We start from the raw sequence: 22,706 nt of genomic DNA, 5'->3' as shown, positions 1-22,706 counted from the left end.
GAAGATTAAAAGTAAAAACAGTTTATTAAGAAAAGGAAATGGGATTTAAGGGAGTTCAAGTATAGAGGATAGAGTTAGAAATGGATACAAGCAAATAAAAGTGAAAAGTCCTTTCTAGAGACTAAGCCTGGATAAAACTACAACCTTGGTTCAAGGTAACATTTTTTTTTACCACACTTCCTTCCTGCAAGATGGCTGAACACCTTCTAGGTCAGGACCTCCTACAAAGTCCAGAGTACTTGGTTCCATTGTCTTCTTAGGTGAAAGATAACTTTGGGTTGTTTGCCCCTCTCTTTTATAGTTCAGTAAACTTTAAATGGATTCTTCTGAGGTTACCCCCAAAGTAAAGTTCATTCAAGCTGTGAGGAAGGCGCCATGGAGTCTGAAGGTGAAGGAAGATCCATGCTGGTTTCTTCTCCCGCTGGTGTTTGCTAAAAGGCAAATTGACCTGTTCCTGCAATCTCCTCCCCGTGCTGTGATGCTGATTCGTTATCTCCTCCCCTAATCAGCTTGATGGCTTAGTTTACCTTTTATGTAAATATATTCCCATTGTCTCTTAATGAACCTTGGAAGTATCTTCAAGGTAGCTGCACCACATTCCTTTGTCTAGGGTGGGGTAACTTCAGCCACACTGGCAGACACACTTTAAAAACATAATTCCCGATATTTTTGTAATTTTGAATTTCTCCTCTGTACTTACACCATGCAACAATATTAATGATCTGTATGTTATTAGCTTTTTATTCATATCATACATGACACCTTTTAGATACTTGTTATGACATTAATGCATTAGGGCACACTGAAATGGTCAGGCCAGTTAAAACTCACTACCTGATACCATTGAGACCCTTGCCCTCTTGCATTTGGATGCTCTTAGGGTCACACTGGCATAAGGGTGGAGTTGACCACAGTGGATATTGTATAGAACTATTCCTTTCACTATGAGTTTTCTGAATGCCAATTATTTTAACAAGATACTTTGTTTGGTATTAGCACAGATTAATAATTTTTTATTTATGTAGCTATTATATATCATAAGCAAACTTTACCTAATGGGTTGCTTAGACACTGATAGAAATAAGTGAGACATTAATTAGAAATAACTGACCAATTATATACAGAAATACCCTTGGAACTGTGACTTGAATATGATATAGTTAAGCTTCATCAACAAATTACTGTGTATAGTTCCTTATGTTATGCAGCTGGTTGAATATAATTAGTGACAATTAAAATAAAGTGATAATTATTTTGTTTACCTTAGATATGGGAACAGTCTGTAGTTTCTTGTGGCTTCAAAGGGAGTGGTATGGAACATTTGGCCTCTAAAGTGAAAAGAGTGGATTTGGGTTTATTTATTGGTTTTGTGAAAAGAAGGAATATTTCAACAGTGCATCTTTGCTTGTTTTCACTGTAAACATTTTTTTTAACAAAAACTATGATGTGGCATCAGAGGAAAGTCTTATGGAAGATCCACAAAATAAAGAAATATTTTCCACAAACTCACTTACCTAACCCCAGTGGGATAGGAGATATGGCCACAGTAATTATAGAGCTAGCTGAAAATTTTCTTACCAAAGTTTTCTATCAGAAAAATTCCATTTAATTTAAATCTTCCACAAGAATGTGTTACTTTCAACAATATTTTTTTAAAAATAAAATGGATATGAGACACTGATAAAATCAAAGTGTTCTGTTTTGATATTTTCAGAATGGAATATTTTAGTTTTTCATTTTAAAATACATTTTTATTTGGAAGTTTATTTTATATTATAAAAAATAAGAAGTCAAAAGCAAAACAAAACATTTTCAGTTGATTTTTCCCCCAAAGTCTTATTGTATGGGAAATTTCATAATTCTCTTTTTGCATTCCAATTTGGACCAAAAACAAAGTTTGAAATTATAGCATTTCCTGCAGAGTAGAAATTCCAGTTCTTCCACAGCCCTAGAAATAATGTAACTACATGATGAAATTGTAGCAGCTACTTAAGACCAAGACAATGATAATGATATGAACATTATTTCACTTCTTTTGGTAGCACTTGTCACACGCTCGATTAGAAAAATTATAGGGAAAGTGTCTGCTCAGGACCTGAGCTATAAAGCCAATACTTCTGCATTAAAAGAGTGAGAGGAAGCAATAATAAGCCTGTATCACTGTGAAATAATAGCAAAGAAAGCATCCTCATCAGCTTTTAATAGGACTGTACTCAGCAAATAAATAGATTACAATGGTTCTGTCTCACTCTTGATCCCTGATTTGGATCAAAGTCACATCTATAGAGAGACTCATGTTCTGCCTCCAATATACCCAGATATTTATAACTCCTGTTACTGTTTCATGCACTGAAAATTTGTCTGCACTGTTGTCACTACAAAGGACATTGTCCTATCAAGACAGATTAATTCTAAAAGAAGAATCCCTTTGGTAGAGGATCATGGAGATGAAGAAGTTATGAATGTTCTGCCTCTCCCTGGGATGTCAAACAGCCATAATACACAAGTCAAACTCTAAAGGTAAATAAGGCACTTTCGTGACTCAAAGACCAGGATTACTGCAATAAGCTTTATTTGAGTATATGCTTAAAAACCAATAACAGCTTGCTGCTACTGTAGAACAGAGCAGCATGACTGCTCAAAGGGCTAAAAGAGTCAATGATGCCTACGTTCTAAGAATTGCACTAGCTACATCTTTTCCTGCTAGGGCATCTCAAGGCCCTTTAGTATTTAAAGTGGTAAGTAACCACTGTTGCTCCTTACCTTATTATTGCGGGGTTGGGGGCGGGAACCAAAGCATTCAATGCTGAACTTAGGGGAAGCAGGGTCAAGATTACTCAGAGAGTTGCGGGCATGAAAGAGGTTGTGATCTCCTTCCCCAAACATGCTACTGAAGATTTTGTGAGGGCCATGGTGGGCATGGAACAGAGTTGCAGGGAAATGTGGCAGTGCAGTTACTCTGAGCAAGTAAATTGTACTGACCAGGCCAAATTTCAGAAGCCAATGGGAGTCTGATATTGACTTCAGCGTGACCAGGACCTGGCCCATTATCTTTAAGAAAGGTAATTTAAAAAACGAGAGTCATTTTCTACCCTGAGATAAATTCCACACAGCTCCTACTGAAGCCATTTCAATATTTCAGTAGAAATCCACAATCTTCCAGCAAAGCTTGGGGGATGACATCAACATTCATAAAGTTGCAGCAAAGTTAATTTTCAGAATCAGAAGGTGGGGGAGACATTTTGCACTAGCTGTTATCTCCAGCAATATTGGCTTTGCCTTGAAAACGTACCCTTAAAAAAAGGTTAAAAATCAGCAGCCTCTTAGATGTACTGCAGTATGAAACTGCACTACTTCTTCAGGTGGGTGAAGCTTGGATGTTTCTCCTATTAGTAGCTACATATTTAGGGCTCATCTTTCTCCTCAGACTTGTGGAAATGACTCTCATTGAATAAGTTGGAGTCACGAGCTACCAAGGGTGGAACTAGTCTCTTCATCTAAAACTAGAATAGGTTTGGTTTTATTTTTCTTTCTTTCTTTAACTTCAAATATTATCAGGTTAAAAAAAGGGAAGTCCTTTGTGTTTTAAGTTCTCAAAACAAATAACTCACTTATTTAATGAATTCTTAGCTTTATTGGCATAACACCGTTGTCCAGCATAATCATTCAGAAAAAAAGTCTTTTAATTAAGAGATCTGCTTTGGTACAAGCAGCAAAGAGTCCTGTGGCACCTTATAGACTAACAGACGTATTGGAGCATGAGCTTTCGTGGCAAGCATCCTACGAAGTGGGTATTCACCCACGAAAGCTCATGCTCCAATACATCTGTTAATCTGTAAGGTGCCACAGGACTCTTTGCTGCTTTTACATATCCAGACTAACATGGCTACCCCTCTGATGCTTTGGTACATTTTCACTTGTGCTGGTATTACGGTTCCTTTCCACTATATGTTTGCTCAGCTCTGGCGAGAGCATGCTCAACTGTTTGTACAGTAACAGAACTCCATTTCTCCAGTAGAGATAAAATAGTGGCTAGAAATAGAAGAACTCTGCTGATAAAACTAACAATGGATACACAGGGCAGTGTTGCACTTAAAGGAGATTTTTGTTCAAAGTAGATTAGGACTGTAGGACTTCTTCACATGTGTGTATTGTCCAGCACTGAAATGGAATACAAATAAATATGGTATGTAGCAAGACCTCTGTGGGTTAAACAAATGAAAACGTAGCCAACTTTTGCCCTCTCCAAGCAGGGGCGGCTCCAGGCACCAGCACGCCAAGCGCGTGCTTGGGGCGGCATGTCACGGGGGGGCGGCAGGCAAGCAACCTTCGGCGGCATGCCTGCGGAGGGTCCGCTGGTCCCGCGGCTCCAGTGGACCTCCCGCACGCCTGCGGGAGGTCCACCGGAGCCGCGGGACCGGCGACCGGCAGAGTGCCCCCCGCAGCATGCAGCCGTGGTTGGTGCAGCGAAATGTCTAGAGCCGCCCCTGTATCCAAGGACTTGTTCCTATACAGGTACTTGCTCTGCCTTGACATTTAAATCTATAGCTAGATATTAGAGAGCAGCAAAGCAGCTCTGGAATGATTTGGGGAGTAGACTTCCAATCCCAAGGAATAAGGAGCACCATGAGAAGGCTGCATGGGAAAGGAAAGATGGTCCCGTGGTTAAAATACTAGCTTGGTGTGAGATGGACCTAGATTCCGTTCCTGCTTTGCCACAAACATCATATATGATCTCTGGCCTGGTTGTACAAAAGGAGTTAGGAATGATCCTGAGCACCACAGTGCCTAACTGTTAGGTGCCTGGAAAAACACCGTGATTCACAAAACCTGAGTTAATGTGAATGGGGAGCTCCTATGTAATGAATGGGGAGGAACAGGCACCTTAGAATGTGATGCCTAAGCCAACCTATGGGAGATTATGACAATACAAGTGTGTGCTAAGACCTGCCCCTCTCAGGGAGATTGGTGCCTATATCCAGTCTGTAGGGAGGTGAATATCTTTGCTTTTGATTCACAGCTGAGAACTTTCTTCAGAGTTTGGCTTTCTGCATAGATGCCTAAGAGGAAGAGGTGCCCCTCCCTTATAACTTTTGCCCCATGGTTAGAGCACTCACTTGGGATGCGGAAGACCCAGGTTCAATTCCCCACTCTCTGCCAGAGGGGGAAGAAAGAATTTGACCAGGGTCTGCCACCTCTCAGGAAAGTTCTCTGATCTATGGGCTATCCTGATGTGGGCACTCTCAGTCTCTCCTGTTGAAGCTGTTCCACTGTGGATAAATAGTGAAAGAGTGACTGCAGCAGGGGTATTGGAACCAGGGTCTCCCACCGTCCACGTGGGTGCCCAAACCACAGGACTCCAGTCATTCTCAGACTCTGTCTGGATCAACAACTGCTCCACCGTGGATCAATACTTAAACAGTCATTGTGCTGGAGAGTGAGAATGACTCTGTAGTCCAGAGATTAGAGCACTCTGCTGAGATGTGGGAGACCCCTGTTCATGTTTTTTCCTCCCCCTCTTCCTGGGTCTCCCACCTCCCAGGCAAGTGTGCCAATCATGGGGATATCAGAGATAAGGCAAGCAACACCGCCACCTCTTCCCTCCTTGGACCTATCCTACACCCCTATGTTGCACCTACTTAGTGAGAGCCAGGCTGTGCTGCATGCTTTTAGCACCATGTGGACATACCCTTTTAGGCATCAAGTGAGCTGAGGCACCTGCAGGTTTGGCAGATCATAGTCGAGACAAAGCAGGGACTTAGGCTCCTAAAACAGGGACTGAGGTACCTAACTCCTTTTGTGCATCCAGCCTCTGTGCCTCAGTTCCTCCTCTGTAAAAAGGAGATAATAGTACTTCAGGTGCTCAGATACCATGATGACCATATAAATACCTAAGGTAACTTAGTAGGTTTTGTGCTAAACTAATCTTTCCTCTTCTGGCCCATCATAACTAATACCAAGTTTCTGCCCTGAATTGTCACCTCCCAGTGATGATGGAAAATCCTGACTTGCTGTTAATACCGTGACATTGCTACTGGCCTTCTTTGTAGGGGGATGGTGACGCTTTCTGGAGTGAAGTCACAGAATACATGCGACAATCCAGTACTGCAGGCTTTATCAGTGAGATTGATCTTACTGACGTCAGTGGATTTACTCAGAGAAAGGTTACAGCAATCTATCTGGATCTTACTTTGCCTTCATTTAAAACAACAGTGTGTTACAATGAGGAGACAAAACACTATTATGAACACCTCTATGTTTGGGAGCATGACTGTAGAATATAAGTGCGATTTTATGTGAGTAAGAGCATGGGAATCTGGCTCTGAAAAATTTAAGTAAAATGTTCTCTTATTTTGTAATAACAAAGGTATTTTTAAAGACTATGCTTCAATGCAATAATGCAGCGACTTAAGGCAAAAATAACCAGTGCATCTGAAATCAAGGATATTCTCAGTAACTTACACTCTACTTTTTTTGTTTTCACAATATTGTGAGCTATGGATAGAATACCAGCACTAGCTTTCCATTTTGTAGCTTTTAGAAATTTTTGTTAATCGAATCTCAATGCAATTTTTTGTATGCACTGCTTCTTAGCACTTAATATTGCATATTGTTAAATATACACGTCCCTGGCATCTCTGATCTATAAGCACTAGCTCATATATAGTAGAACAAATGTTGAGATTACCATGTAAGGGCATTGGAAACTCAATCTGCTCTACTGGCTATGCATCTGAAAGCAACCTTAAGTTGCTACATGTGTTCTTGCTACTGACCCTTAGAAACTCACCTCTCACACAAAGAACTGCTCTGCTAAAATAATGATCTGCCATTGGTGTTTTGTTCAGTCTTCTGCTAAGACTTACCTTAGCTTTTGAATAATAACTTCACACTGTTGAACCCTTTACACGGAAAATATTTTTTAAACATGTAATGTCTTTATATATGTTTCACATGTGTATCTCATTAGAATTTATGAGATCTTCTGGTCTTAACAAGATTTTATTTAAAAAAAAAGCTAACACAAGCACCTCTGAGAAAGGAGCAAGCAGCCTGATTGCTTTTTCAAGTGTTTCTGATTCTTTTTATTTGCATGGCGGGGAAAAAATGTGTTGTGAAAAAAAAAATCTTCAAGATCCACTGTTCCAGGTAAAGCCATAGTACAGTAGCTGATTTATTCTCCTTGAGCAAAAGAATTGAGCATACTAGTATTCACACCGCAACCCCAAATATTCAAAACTCAGAAATTCCCATAGCCTTTGAGGCTTGCCTCAAAAATTCTTGAGTGGCTTAAAAATATGCAATTTTAAAACCAATAAACTTTATTCCTTCTATTCATCTTCTCTTTGCTGAGCCTTTAGGGTGTCCTCTGGTCACTTTTTTCAAGCTTTGTCCTACAATTTACTTTTTTTACATAATGAAAGTCGAGAATCTTCCATCATCACATGAATTCCAATCAGGATTGCGGCTGCATTGTTCTAGGTGCTGCACAAACCCATAAGATAATGGGTCTGATTCACCACTGCATTGTTTTAGTTTCAGTGGAGTAATAGACTGGTGACTCAAGCCCAGGATGTCCCTTGCCCCCAAAGAGTTTATAGTCTACCCTAAGACACAATATCACGTGTGAGTTTAACAAACACTAAAAGTGAAGCAGTAAGGAAAACGAAGCCAACAGCGATAAGATTGTGCACAACTTGGGGGCAAATCTCTTTTGACTTCAGTCCTTTGAAATCAATAGAGTTATACCAGCAGACAATGCAGTCCTTGATGTTCACATTCAGGTGTGTAATTTTATATGTATTATATTTTTAATAACCTCTGCCTGCTTCTAATTTCATTTTAGTCTAACGTATTTTCCTGTTTCTGCATTCTCTCTCCTAAACTTCTGCCTATTTCTATCACTTTTCTTTCTAAATCTCTGCTTGCCTTTCTTGGTCTTTAAAACTTCTGTATGGAGTTGGTATTTTAACCCAGGGCTGGAGGGGGGAGTGCAAGTGGGGCAATTTGCCCCAGGCCCCGGGCCCTGCAGGGGCCCCCACGAGAATACAGTATTCTATAGCACTGCAACTTTTTTTTATGGAAGGGGCCCCCGAAATTGCTTTGCCCCAGGCCCCCTGAATCCTCTGGGTGGCCCTGTTTTAACCTCTGCTTTTTCAACATCTATCCACAATCTCATAACAGCTGGGCAGGTACTGAGTTGTGAAGACTGCTCCTGACCACCTACAAATTAGGCACAATCAATTATTTTTGCTATCCTGTCTCCCCCCCTACCCTTGGGTGCTTTTTGTCTCATCCTACTGTTATGTCTTGTAAATTGTAAAAGCAGTGGGTCAGGGACTGTCCTTTACTCTATGTTTGTACAGGATCTAGTACAATGAGGCCCCGAGATTAAATTAAATATTTTTAACGTCAACCTATTTCTATTCTGTTTGTTTGTTAAATTATTGTAACCCCTTATCCTGTCTCCCTCTCCTTCCTTTAAAACATCGATCTAGTTTTATTAGGGCAAATATTTCCCTCTTGGCTGATTTTGTTGAGCTCAGGAAAGTGTCTGTCTCGGGTTTCTCTTGAGTTGTTTCATGCAGTGAGTCTTGCATCTCTTCTCCATCATATGAGCAACAACGCTGAAGAGATTCCCTGTGCATCACAGGGCATCCCCAAGAGGCCCATTGATGAAACTGATACAGTGAGGAATTGGCCTCATTACATTTTGAGTATTTCCTTTAAACAGGGGAGGCCAGAGCAGTAAAGGAAGAGTGACTCCTAATTCTGAATCCCAAGTTTATTATTACAGTTGATTTGTTAGTATTGCATTTTGTCTGAACACGTTTAGGGAAAATGGTTCAGAAGAGATTTAGAAGCACAAGCCATGTTGAAAATCAGGGGGATTTAAGCTCCTAAATCTCTACAACACTTTAATCTCCCTCTTGCTAAGTATTTTGTGTGGGTGTAACAAGGCAGAGCTTCTCCCAGCTCCCAGATACGCACAACTGCAATCACAGCCTTTCAGGCAGGCAGTTTTATTAGCCAAACTTAAAAATGGTTTCTTAGCTCACCCTGGGCTATAGGCCCCAGGGTATTTTTCCCCTTCACCTTTCAGATTCTCACTACCTTCCCAGCCAGGCAACTCTGGCAGTCTTCATCTCCATTGCTTCCAGGTCTGACTCACTGGGTCTTTCCTTCCCCAAACTCATGTGCCCTCTTTTACAGCTTAACTTGGGTCATCTGATACAGCACAAGCACACTGGCCTAGCTTCCTCTTAAAGGATCATTGTCATGCTAGGGCTCAGGGATTTTCAGAAGTGCTCAGTACTGACCCAAGTCTGCTCTCATGGACATCAACCTCTGAACTCCATGGAGGCAGAATTAGGTCAAGACTGAGGATTTTGGAAAACCCCATGATGTATTTGTTTGGTGAGGTTTCCAAATATAAAATTATTTTCTTTGTTGGGCGCTATTTAGGCTGTATTTTCTTACACTGCAAATTAAATTCCTGTATATTTCCTCTCAGACATTAACTGTTGCAATAGGAATTATATAATATTTAAGATAAAGTATCTTTCCCAGATCTGCTCTCATATAATGCATGGTGCTTCAGCTGACTTCAATGGCATCCTGCTTGCATGTCGGAAGGCAGAATTTGGCTCTTTGACTGAAATGTTTGTATCCTTACCCAACACCAGAAGTACAGCACTTGGAGTACACCAGATTTTCAAAATATGGGCTTCGTTTGTGCACATACAGCTTTGCAGTCACTTACATGTGCAATTTTTGGGCGTGCAGCTGATATAACTGACATGTGCAGGCCGCAGTGTGGGTGCAAATGGAAAAACGAACACGCACAAAAGCCACTTGTCTGTGATCCATTTCCATTTTTTATGTCCCCAAATGTAGTTGGCATCTTTAAGTTCTACCCTATTGGGTTAAAAGGGGAACTTGGAACATTTGGAACTGGGTGAGATCAAGCTAATCTGGGGCCCTCTGCAAAGTTATTCAATTCTCCTCCCATCCACTGTAAGTCCAGATTCAGTATTCAACCGTCTCCTCCCGTCTGCTTCAAATTGCTTTACCATGTCAGCTATGGTGATTTGATCCTATGATGTTTGGAGGAAGCAAAAAAGATTTCCTGATCCCTTGGCTGCCCCTTCTCTAGGGTTGCCAATTTTGGTTGGATGCATTCTTGGAGGTTTCATCACATGACATAATCTTTACTTAAAGATGAATCCTTAATTTCTGGAGACTCCAGGACACTCCTGGAGGGTTGGCAACCATACAAAAATTCTGACACAAAAATTCTGACCCCCAAAAAAGAATACCTCCTGCTTTCAAGGTTTAGCTCTGTAATGCAAACACACAAGGCTTCTCCCCATGTAACCCATTCTTGCCGGCTAGTCCAAAGCCCAAGCACGTTAGTTGGTTAGGCTGTTAAGTATTTTTCCTGGCAATTTGCACACACTGTGCTTTACAACTGATTCAGCCGCTGATAATTCAAAGACCTCTTTGTGCCAATTGCTGCATGTCTTTATAGTGTAAGGTGCCATTTCTGGAGTTCTCCAATTTAACTAACAGCTTCTCTTCATACATATTTGCACCAGTTTAATTAAAACCAGAGCAAACCCTTATGTGGGCCCTCTTTTTTTGGTTTAAGAATGGTTTATTTTGGTTTTGCTGAACCTGTTCCTAATTTCTTAAACAAAATTAAAAGACGTCTGTTTTAAACCAGAATAAGAGCATTCACACAGCCTTTTGCAGTAGTGAAGGTGTAGCTGCGCTGCTGTAGTGCTATAGTGTAGAAACTTACTACAGCATTGTAGTAAATTAACCTCCCCAAGAAGAGGTAGCTAGGTCGGCAAAAGAATTCTTCCGTTGACCTAGTGGTGTCTACACCAAGGTTCAGGGATGTGTAATTGCATTGCACAGGGGCTTGACATTTTTCACAGTCCTATCTTTGTAGTGTCGACCAGCCTTGAGTCAGTTTAAAAATCACCACTTTAATTAACATGCTGCAACTCCATGTTAGACAAGCCCTATATGTCTTAATGATTATGGGTTTGTCCAGATTAGAAAGATTTGCTCTGATAGATATATTGGCACTTAATGTAAACTGATTGCAATAGTACAAAATGGGGCTTGTATGCAGTATGTCTACACTGATATAGTTAACCCAGTGTGCAAATTTCCCTCAGCTAGACAAGCCCTATGGCCCATATGAACCCCTCTGGGGCAAAATAGCATGGAGGGAAGTGAAGTGATTTCAAAACTGCAAGCAGCATTGATACTTAATCTTTCACAGATCTTGGGGGGACAGGGGACATGTGGCTTAATGGGGTGTTTCCACCCTCCCCTGCACTCACCTGTCAAGCTTGCACATTTTCTGGGGAGGGTTCAGAACTGCAGAAACTACACAGAGTAGGGACATCCTGCCTGCTTACCTATACTCTCAGTTGTGCATCCCTGTGGTTTTACATCCATCCACACTGCACAACCAATAGAAGAGTCTATAACACATGGCTTGGATTGTCTCTCAAACACATGGCTTGGGATCAGTTTCATGCCTGTGTAAATCCACTAAAATCAAGGGAGTTTTAGTAAGGAACAATTTAGTCCTTATCTTTTGTGTATTTCAGTTAATTAAACACATTAATTAATCAAATTAATTTAAAAATCAAATGAAACCATTCTTCCTGGGAGAAGGGAGGAAGGTTTTTAGATAATGTTCAGGGGAAAACACTTCTTAATTGAAAACAAAACCCCAGCTAAATTAAAGCAACATCTTGGGTGGTTTGTTAATCATGTTAGCAATTTGGGGCTTGCTGACTCTTTCAGAGCAAGAGTGAAAACATTTGTGCTTTAAACTCAATCCCCAGAGGAAATTGTCTGAGCAGAGGCTACGAGCCAGATCCTCAATTGGTGACTTCAGTGGTGGGAACAGTAGCTAAGTGAGAAAGCAGCTGTTCTGAGAATTTACAAAAACAGGTAAAATGGTTCATTTCATCCAGGATGTGTGCAGCTGTAAGTAGAAAAAAAATTAAAAAGAATCTAATTGTGTAGTTAAAAAAATTAGTCAGCTACTCAGCTGATGTAAATCAATATAAATCAATTTGCACCAGCTGAGGATAAAAGTCTTCCATTTAGGATGATACCAGAGCTGTAGTTATTCAAGCTTATTTTAAGTAGTGTGTATATATATATATATATAATGGAAATGTAGTAGTTAAGATGCAGTATCTAGGCCTTGGTCCATAAGGGGTTTTATATTCTCTTGCAAATGCTGGGTTACAAAACCATGACACCTTATAGGTAAAAGAAGATGCTAGAGCAGGACAAGAGTGCAGTGATGTTTTATAATACAGATTGTAATACCATGTTATCTTTTTCCTCAGATTTTTCTGAATATAGAGGCAAAACTAGCTTGATGAGATGACTATTGACTAAAGCATTCATGTTGCTGTAGACTGAATTATTCTTTCACGAGAGCAATGCTGGTTTTGGTCTTTAGTTAGATGTTTGTCTAATAAGCTTTTCTCAAAGAAGACATTCATCTGAACAAAAATAGCCAGCTTCCTTGTTGCCGCATGTGGTGAATTCTGTGGGCCAGATCCCCAGCACAAGTAATTGTTGATTTGTACATCTGAGTATCTGGCCCTCTGGTTTTACCATTATAAAAAACAAAAATGAAGTATGTCATAATGTATTCTTAAATGAATTGAGCATTTCAATGGTTCAGAGCAATATGATCTAGTCCATATTCCAAATGTTTATTATATATTCCACACTCTTTCCATGCTTGAACCTTAGTTAATGTTTACAGGTGGTGTGAACACAAATACGGGAAGACTCTTTCATTTACGTTGTGTAAACTGGGAATCAATCCATGAACCCCAAGGGAGTTACATTGGTGCTAGTGAGAGGAGAAAAAGGCTAGAAAGGGAACTGGACAGGGAAAAAAAATCTTTGGACTCATCCCTTCTCTGCAGTGCTGAACAATTTAACAGACTCATTTTTAAGGCCAAAAAATCTGAGTCTTTCCTCCTGCATAACCCAGTGCATAAAACCTCACCTAATAATCTCTGCATCAAGACCACAGCTTCTGTTTGATCTATAGCATATCTTTTAGAAAGATATCAGTCTTGTTTTAAAGATGTCAAATGATGGAGAATCCATTATGTCCCTGGGTAACTTTTTTTTAATGGTTAGCTACCTTCAGTGTTTGTTAGTTTTTTATTATTATTTTTAAAACTGACCCTAATTTCAAATACTTCTTAATTCAGTGGGATTTCAAGGCATTCAGCACCTTGCAAATATGGGCCTTTTGAGATCACTGCTGATTTCACTTTTCCAGAAAGCTTCATTTTTTCATGTGAATTTAGACCTCTTTAAAGTACAAGATTGTCCTGGGCTATGATATTTAGATTTCAATATTCCCAGGGTCTGAAGTGTTGTGATCTAGTGTTCTGGTTTAGGTCCATTTGTAGTGAAAGGAGATATTTTCAAAGGAACATATTGTTGATTGGGTGAACTTCTGGCCCCATTGAAGTTAATGGTTTTTCTTGGTCATTCTTTGGCTTATCATTCCAGCTGGCATCTTGCTTTTTAACTCTTATTACCTTTAGGAAATGGTTGCGTATTATAGTTACCATGTAATGCAGAAATATTCACTAATGCTTAAAAGCCAGGATTTGGGTTCAAGATTAAGGCCTCATTGCGTTAGCTGTTATACAAACATATAAAAGAGTATACAATCTAAACAGACAAGTTTTAGGCTCCTAAGTGTCTAAATCCCATTTGAAAATGTGCATTAGGGTCCTAAAGTAGATAGCATTGCAACACTGAGCGCAGCAGTGCCTAAATACCTTTAAATATCTGGGTTAGCCATTTCCCAAGGTCACAAAAGAAGTCTGTGCCAGAGCAGGATATTGAACTCATATCTTCTGAATCCCACTCCAGTGCCTAAACTATAAGACCATGCATACTTTACCTTGAAAGAGAGGATCTGGAAAGCTTGAAAAGATACAGGACTTTGTCCTTGCAAGGACAGGTAAAGAATCAATACTGTGTGTGTGTTTTGTACTGGTTTCCTTTTGCTTTTGGCATACAGCAGGGATAATGCTAATGGCAAAGTTTCCCTGCTTGCACTAGACTGACTTTGCTGTTATGAAATGTCTCTGCTTCAGATCACAGCTAAACCCACCTCAGATGACACTTAATGATAGGTATGCCTCACTACCATAAACTTTAAGTACCTTGTATTAATATTAAAGGCTTCCTAAATGGCCAGTCCTTTTTCAGATCCTTACTCCAGCATCCTCACAGCAGTGACATTAAGAGAATTTCTCCTACAATCAGTTCTCTTTAACATAGATTGCAGACCTAATTCTTCTCTTGTTTTATGCTAGCTTTACATTCATGTAAATGGAGTTATTTCTCATCAGTATATATTAAAAGACAAACGGGATCAGTGAATTTTAAAAAAATGACTGAAGTGAGGAATTATTCCCTCTTCTGGTCTTTTTTTTTTTTTAAATCTGATCTGATAACTTTGTAAACTAGGAAGTGTGGATGCAGTCATTGCTTGCAGTAGCATGATCCTGCAATAGCAGCTGATGTCTCTAATATCTATGGCTAATATCTCCCAAAGAAAAACACAATTCACATCAGCTGAGGCTGTGCCCCATTGACTTTAGTGGGGCTACACTAATCTACACCAGCTGGGATCTGGCCCACATGGTATCCATAGACCAATCATAATGTACTCTTCTTCCCCCCTCTTCCCCCCCCCCAACATTTAGTAACTTGTGGAGATAACCCAAGTCTGCTCAGACTCTTTTGAACCTTCTTTTCTTTATACCAGAAAATTTTAGTCTCCATTGTAAATCTAGTAGTTTTTACTGGTTAAGAAACTAAATTCCAGGGTAATAAGTCTCCATAAAGCAGTTAAAACCACTCACATGAAGTCACTTTTATGTAAGCTGTAGATTTTATACTACTTGTATATAATTCACATCTGGGGCTAGAGCCTGACAGCAACAATTGCAGCTTTGATTTTTCTTTTCTCAGGCAAGGTCAGTTTTGTGGGTGGTTGGCTGGAGGAGGACTTTGTAGCATTGAGCACTAAGGATGCATGATTTGTAGAGGCAAAATGTTCTGCTTATTTGGGAAAAAGCCTATCATAAGATGATCTTGCCATACCACCAGTAGCTGGGAGGATGTAAGTTAGATATTTTTAAACCAGAGTGTCTGGATAACTTGCATCCACGAGTTTTAAAAGAGCTGGCCAAAGAGCTCTCTGGGTTGTCAATGTCTCTAATAAGTCTTGAAACCTAGGATAAATTCTAGAGGACTAGAAGAAAGTGAATGTTGTGCTAATATTTAAAAAGGGGTAAATGAGATAACCTCAGTAATTATAGGACTATCACCTATCACCAGTGATCACTGGCAAAATAATGGATCAGCTGATACAGGACTTGATTCCTACAGAATTAAGAGAGTAATATGACTAATGCCAAACACCATGGGTTTATGGAAAATAGATCTTCAGACCAATTTGGTATCATTTTTTATGAGATTACAAGTTTGGTTGATAAAGCTAAGTATTGGTGTAATATACTTACACTTCTGTAAGAAAGTGGTGCTGCTTGACATTGTGATTAAAAATTCAGAACATTACAAAATTAATATGGCACACATTAAATGAATTAGCAAAGAATCCTGTAGCACCTTATAGACTAACAGACGTCTGTTAGTCTATAAGGTGCCACAGGATTCTTTGCTGCTTCTACAGAACCAGACTAACACGGCTACCCCTCTGATAATTAAATGAATTAACATCTGACTGATAGGTCTCAAAATGTAACTGTAAATGGGGAATCATAATCCAGTGGGTGTATTTCTAGTGCGGTCCCATGACATGGTGCTGTTAACAGCTTCAACCTGGGCTCCATGGAAGCCAGTAACCTGATCACTTAAAACACTTAGAGCTCTGGGTGTGTTTAAGTAGAAGGGAGCACTTACATCTCCTGGTAGCCTGGTGAGTTAATTAGGTAATTAGCTCAGAAGCTGGAGAACCCAGGAAGGAAAGTAGGCAATATAAATGGCTACCCCAGGGAGCTGGAAGGGTTTCCTTATAACTGCTGCTAAATGGTTGTATTGTATCTGGAGCTTAAGAAGGAGATAAATACACACATGTAATGAAGGTACCTTGGTGGACCTGTGTGCTGTTTATTTCACCAAGAGGGCTTACCAGCAAGGGTTTTCCTGGAGAGGAAGGTGGAATGCCCATTCATAGCGATTGGTTCTTCCCCAATGCTAGACTATTTATCCATAGAAGACAACATAAAATCATCACTAATGAAGTTTGCTGATTATACCAAAGATTGGCGGAACAATAAATAATAGATAAGATGGATGACTGATGCAGAGCAATCTGATAACCTGAGCATAATCAAGCAATATATGTTTCAGTGTAGTCAAATATAAGGTCAAACATCTTGGAGCAAAGTCTACAGCCTGTACTTGGTCAGTCTCTAAGTATCTACATGGGAAATAGATTATAGAGGGATCTTTAATTTAACAAGAATCTAACAAGAGCCAAAGGCTGGAATTGAGCCTTGAAATAAGATCTACATTTTTAACAGTGAGGGTAATTAACCAGTGGAGCAATTTACCATGGATTGTGCTGGATTTCCCCCTCACTGGAAACTTTAAAATCAAGATTGGATGTTTTCTCTAAAAGACATGCTCTAGTTCAATCACAGCTACTGGACATAAAGCAAGAATTATTTCAGTAATGTAGGATTTCCCATCCAGTGCCTACTATGAAATATTTGAGGGGCAAGAAGAAAGCTTTTTGTGGACTAATGGGTGTGCATGTTAGTGGATTCTACTGCAGTCTAGACTATATAAAGCACTGACCTACTTTTACAATTCCAATAGTCTATGTCTCAGCTATAAAAGGGGATTGAGCCTTCTAGCCTGCCCTAGCATATGCCTTTACAGAGTTAGGCTGGGATTCCCAATTTTCCATTGCTGAATAGCATTAGTTATCCCTCGTGGTTTCCCTTGGTCATTCATGAAATACTGTAAAATAGTCACTGCTCCCTCAGCTGGGTGGTGGGAGGAGAAAGTTGATAGTTTTCAGTGTCACATGGGCCAGTCCATCATAGACAGGGCTACTGTGGGAATTGTACCATTTCCTTGTGCAGAAAAGACATTCAGTCCTGAGGTATTAATTTTCTTTAAAGAAAGGAAAAGGGAAGACTTTTATTTGGGAATAATGTAACTTTTGGCCAATGAAACTGGTTCCTGAATGTAGCTGCCAATTTTAGTGAGTCTTACTGGGGCAGCATTGGTCACTCGTATGCTTTTAGGTATAACTTAGACTCATAGACTGTAAAGTCAGAAGGAACCATCATAGTCATCTAGTCTGCACATTGCAAGCCACAGAACCTCACCCACCTGCTCCTATAATAGACCCCTAACCTTTGACTGAGTTACTGAAGACCTCATATCATGATTTAAAGACTTCAAGTTACAGAGAATCCACCATTTACACTAATTTATACTGGAAAGTGACCCATGACCCATGTGGCAGAGGAAGATGAACCACCCACCTGCATCCCCAGGGTCTCTGCAAATCTTACCTAGGGGAAAATTGTTTCACAACCCCAAATATGGTGGTCAATTGGCCCCTGAGCATGTGGGTAAGACCTACCAACTAGACACTACTTCTCTGTAGTAACTCCAAGCCCTCCTCAACTAGTGTCCCATCACCAGCCATTGGAGATATTTGCCACTAGCAGTTGCAGATCAGCTACGTGCCATTGTAGGCAGTCTCATCATATCATCCACTCCATATACTTATCAAGCTCAGTCTTAAAGCCAGTTATGTTTTTTGCCCCCACTGCTCCCCTTGGAAGGTTGTTCCAGAACTTCACTTCTCTGATGGTTAGAAGCCTTCATCTAATTTCAAGTCTAAACTTAATGATGGCCAGTTTATATCCATTTATTCTTAAAGTGCTGTTTTTGACTTATAAAGTCCTAAATGGCCTGGGACCTGCCCGCTTAAGAGACAGCCTCTCTTTCCATTCTACATTGCTACTGTTGTTGTTTGTTGATATTACTGTGGTACAAATAACTAGAGGGCCCAAACAAGTTCAAGGCTCTGTAGTGCTATGTGCTGTACAGACACAGTAAGAGATGGTCCCTGAGCTTACAATCTAAATAATCAAGACAGACAAAGAGTGTAGGGGGAGAAAGAAAAGTAAAGTAACATATCCAAGCTCACACAACATGTCAGTGCTGGAGCTAGGAATAGAACCCAAGTCTCCTGAGACTCTTGCTAGTGCCCTATCCAACAGGCCACTCTTCATTGCTGTTGTGATCTTGATAGATGTGTGAGGGAATGTTGGGAAGAGTGTTCTTCACTAGGGTCCCTCAGCTTTAGAATTCACTCCTCTGCCCTTGGATTGAAAGAGCCCACACTTTGGAAAAGGATAGGTGCATAGAGGGAGTGAGATGAGGTACTGGCTTGTTTATTGTATTGCTTGCTTATGGCTGGATTTTGTGAAGGGATGAGGGTGATTGAGATGCTATGTTATATTGTATGTGATTATATGTGATAGGCACATTTTTGTTTTAAAAATTGAAATTAATAACAAGTTAACACAATGGTTCTTGGGAGCAATTTTGCTTTGTTGCAGTTCAGATTCCACAATAGCTCAAATTTACAAAGAGGGACAAAGTGGAGGTGTAAAATCTAGCACTAGGGTGTCAATTCTGCCTTCATTTACATGGCTACAACTCCTGCTCAAGTCCCTGGGCCCTGCACCCCTGAGAATGAGGATAGGGTTGAAGCCAGTGAATGAATGCTGATTTACACCAACTGAGGAACTGTTCTGATGTGACTAGCACACTAATAGCACTTCCTAAATAATAATTCAAGATACTACAGATATGGGTGTACCATAGACAATGGGTGAGATCTTGGTCCTATTAATGTCAAAATTCCTATCGACTTAAATAGGACCAGAATTTCATTCCAGATTGATTTATTTTATTGTGGAATTTCTCCTCAATATAATGTATAGAAGATTAAGAAAGCATGCTTGGAACTATGGTGAATGCTTGCTCACGTGAATAAAAAAAAATCAAAACTGGAAGAAGGCCCACTGACTTAAAGCCTTAGTTCGGTGCATCTCTGGAAATGTAACTTTTAAGAAGTCCCTGTGACACTAAATTCCAATCACATATTTCAACAGGTTTCAAGGAGATTAAAGCAAAATGTCCTAAGGGAAAACAATACCTACAGCAGTGATGGAATTCCATTGTGGGAATCCCAGGGGTAAATATACCAATACCCTTGAAAAGAGTGGACCTTGCACATAGTTTTGAATAAAGAAGGACTTAGTACACAAAGGGCAAGATTCTGATCTCATTCATGTGTAAAGCCAGAGAAACTCCACTTCCTTCAATGCAGCTATTACAGATTTATACCAGTGTAACTGAGATCAGTCGGTCCTAGAGAGTATATTAGAGGGATAGGAGGTAGAAAAGTACCATCAATTTTGATTATCATGACTTTTACAGATCAATTATAAGATCAGCACCTATAGTATTCCTGTGAGTCTACTGCTTGAAATGTGCATCCTTTTTTCAAAAATTGTTGTTAAATAATATGTATGTTCTATAGCCCGAAGTTCCAAAGATGAAAGAGCTCTGTACTCCCGTCTCTATTGGTGAGAAGGGAAAACGAGCTGCCATAGAGATCTTCATTTGCATAGGCTTTAGACTAGCTGCCCAAAATTCCTCTTGTGACACTTGAAGAATCACCATAACTGTATATAAACTTACATTTTGGAGGGTAGCGGGCTCCCAGAGAGGGGAAAACACTTTCACCTCGTGGCAAAGTGTTAATTCAAGGAGTAAAGACTCTTCTCCAGGGTTCTAAGTGCTCTTGGTTCTACCACATGAGATGAGCTCCAGGACAGCACATTGATAAAGCTGATTCACTAGTATGGGTCATGTGTTGGAACCAGATAAACAGCTCCATTGGGACTGCAGAAGACCTGCAAAGAAATATTGGTACTTACTGATCCATAGCATGAGTGGGATTTGGTGGAAGGGACTTTTACCTGTGGGACATTGTCACTGGTGGGTGGGAAGGGAATTAGATGCTAAAATTAGTGGAAGGGAGGGGATATTTTACTCTTTAGTTGCATATAAATTGTTGCTGCGTTTTCCCAAATTTATGGTAGTGTTCTCTTTCCCCTGATAAAGATTTCCTAGTTTGTGCATGCTTTCAGAGTTGGGAAGCTCTGCATATTACAAGTAACCGTGGAGGCTGTGTTTAGTCTTCCCAGGTTTCTGGATGCACCACAAGCCAGTTTCCTTATTTGTCAAGAAAGACCCTAGATATATGAAACCTGATCATTTCTGATGCTATTAGCCCCTTGGCAGAAGCACCACATATATACTACTGTACGCAAGAATTATTGATTTGGAACCTAGCTGCTAAAATCAGATTATGTCTTTTGCACAATAAAAATATTATTTTTAATATGGAATAACTGTTTTCAGTATAATTTAAATGTATATTTGAAGACTTTATTTTGGAGTGGTAGTCTCTGTATAATGGCTAGTCAATTGCGACAAAAACCTTTATTCTGTTTTTATCATCATAATAAAAAATAACAGGGACAAAAATAATAATTCAAAAATTTTAGACCAGACTCTCAGCTGCTGAAAATCAGCAAAAGTTCAATGAATCTATGCCTATTTATCCCATCTGAGGATATGTTCAGACCTTTATCTTAGGGTTTTTTATAGTGCTCATCTAAGTACTAAAAAATTAAATATGTCATCCAGATTTCTAATTGCAGTGTAACAATAGGAAAAGACTATGATTCTGTAATGAATTCTAAGACAACAATAAGAACTAAGGCCATATATCTTCAAAGGCAATTTAGTATGTGAAGCCATCATGGTTTCCTGGTTCTGTTGGGAAGAATTGTATTGTAGACAACGAGCTTGTTCTGAGAGCGTGCGGAGCCGGTCGACGCTATGCCTGGCTCATGAGACAGCTCATGGTGTCCGATACCATCAGGTGGTCCAGAGACTTTTATACGGAACACATCATAGGACACCATCAATACCACACTGAGTAATTGAGACCGCCGACCAGGGAAATAACCCACTTCCTTCCCTGACGAACCAAGGGACTCACCCCACCCATGTACTCATTCGCTACACCGATATTGACTTGGACTCCTTATACATTCCATGGGTGGTGTACTTGAGCCCACTTATCCACTGACACTTTAAAAACTATTGCACCCCAATCTGGGTCTATGCCAGTTATGTGATATGTATGTATCTCTTCATCCTTGCAACCAATACCTGTAATCCCTCATAACTCAAGCCTGACCCCAGATGTACAGTACCTTCCCTCTTAACTTGTCTATTTAATTTTAAACATTAACTTTAATACAATTTTTAAATATTGTGCATACCCAAATACTATCAACCATGCTTTCTTAGATTTTTATTGCTCCTTTGTTCATCAGTAAGTGAACCTGTCCTCAGTTCCCATGTCTTTAACGGGCACACAGATGAAGGACACAGTCTGTACTTACAGTCTTCAGAGTACTGCTAGTATCACACAGCATATAAAAACATCTCTCTTTCCATATCCAGTAGCTTTTCTAAAAGCTGTCAGTATGTCTCAGGACAAGCACTAAATTAAATGCACCCTCAATTGTTTGTTCCAATGGCAAATAAGAAATCAGGTGAAGTGGTTGCCTATACCATTATGCTGTGAAAGAAAGTAAGGTGGCTAGTTGAACGTGGTTAGCCAGTCTAAATTTTTGTAAAGAGTGGAACTGGGAAGTTCCTAGGAGATAATTTGGTTAGTGATGCGGTGTACTGTTACTGGGTGGCTGGTGTGTTTGGTGGGCTGTAAGATGTTTATTTGTTTTTCCTTTTCCTCTTAAAAAGTATGCCTCCATTGTAAGAAAGCCAAATTAAATCCTTCCATTACATGAATGTCACCTGAAAAGATTTTCAGTGCTAATCTGGCTCTTAAAGTTCCCTCACTAGGGTTAAGAGTTAAAATGTACTGAAATGAGTGGGAATGTCTCTCATTTGTAGAGAATGTAAGAACTGGGTCAGACCAAAGGTCCATACTAGGTCAGACCAAAGGTCCATAGAATCATAGAATATCAGGGTTAGAAGGGACCTCAGGAGTCTAACCCCCTGCTCAAAGCAGGACCAATTCCCAACTAAATCATCCCAGCCAGGGCTTTGTCTAGCCTGACCTTAAAAACCTCTAAGGAAGGGGATTCTACCACCTCCCTAGGTAACCCATTCCAGTACTTCACCACTCTCTGAGTGAAAAAGTTTTTCCTAATATCCAACCTAAACCTCCCACACTGCAACTTGAGACCATTACTCCTTGTTCTGTCATCAGGTACAACTGAGAACAGTCTAGATCCATCCTCTTTGGAACACCCTTTCAGGAAGTTGAAAGCAGCTATCAAATCCTCCCTCATTCTTCTCTTCTGCAGACTAAACAATCCCAGTTCCCTCAGCCTCTCCTCATAAGTCATGTGCTCCAGCCCCCTAATCATTTTTGTTGCCCTCCGCTGGACTCTTTCCAATTTTTCCATATCCTTCTTGTAGTGTAGGGCCCGAAACTGGACACAGTACTC

At 40.0% G+C, this 22,706-nt stretch overlaps 1 long non-coding RNA gene across 1 annotated transcript; it reads right to left on the bottom strand.

The window, feature by feature from the left end:
• Positions 1-424: 424 nt before the first annotated feature.
• LOC123365718 lies at positions 425-14,028 on the bottom strand. The gene is made up of 3 exons (XR_006577713.1): positions 13,982-14,028; positions 1,263-1,328; positions 425-643 (listed from the first exon to the last, which is right to left on the bottom strand). It is a non-coding gene; the product is annotated as an uncharacterized LOC123365718 (long non-coding RNA).
• Positions 14,029-22,706: the final 8,678 nt, after the last annotated feature.

The sequence above is a fragment of the Mauremys mutica genome, chromosome 3 (assembly GCF_020497125.1).
Source record: "Mauremys mutica isolate MM-2020 ecotype Southern chromosome 3, ASM2049712v1, whole genome shotgun sequence".
In the NCBI taxonomy this organism is placed as follows: domain Eukaryota; kingdom Metazoa; phylum Chordata; order Testudines; family Geoemydidae; genus Mauremys; species Mauremys mutica.
The sequence above is the reverse complement of the archived record's forward strand: the minus strand, read 5'-3'. Positions and strand labels throughout refer to the sequence as shown.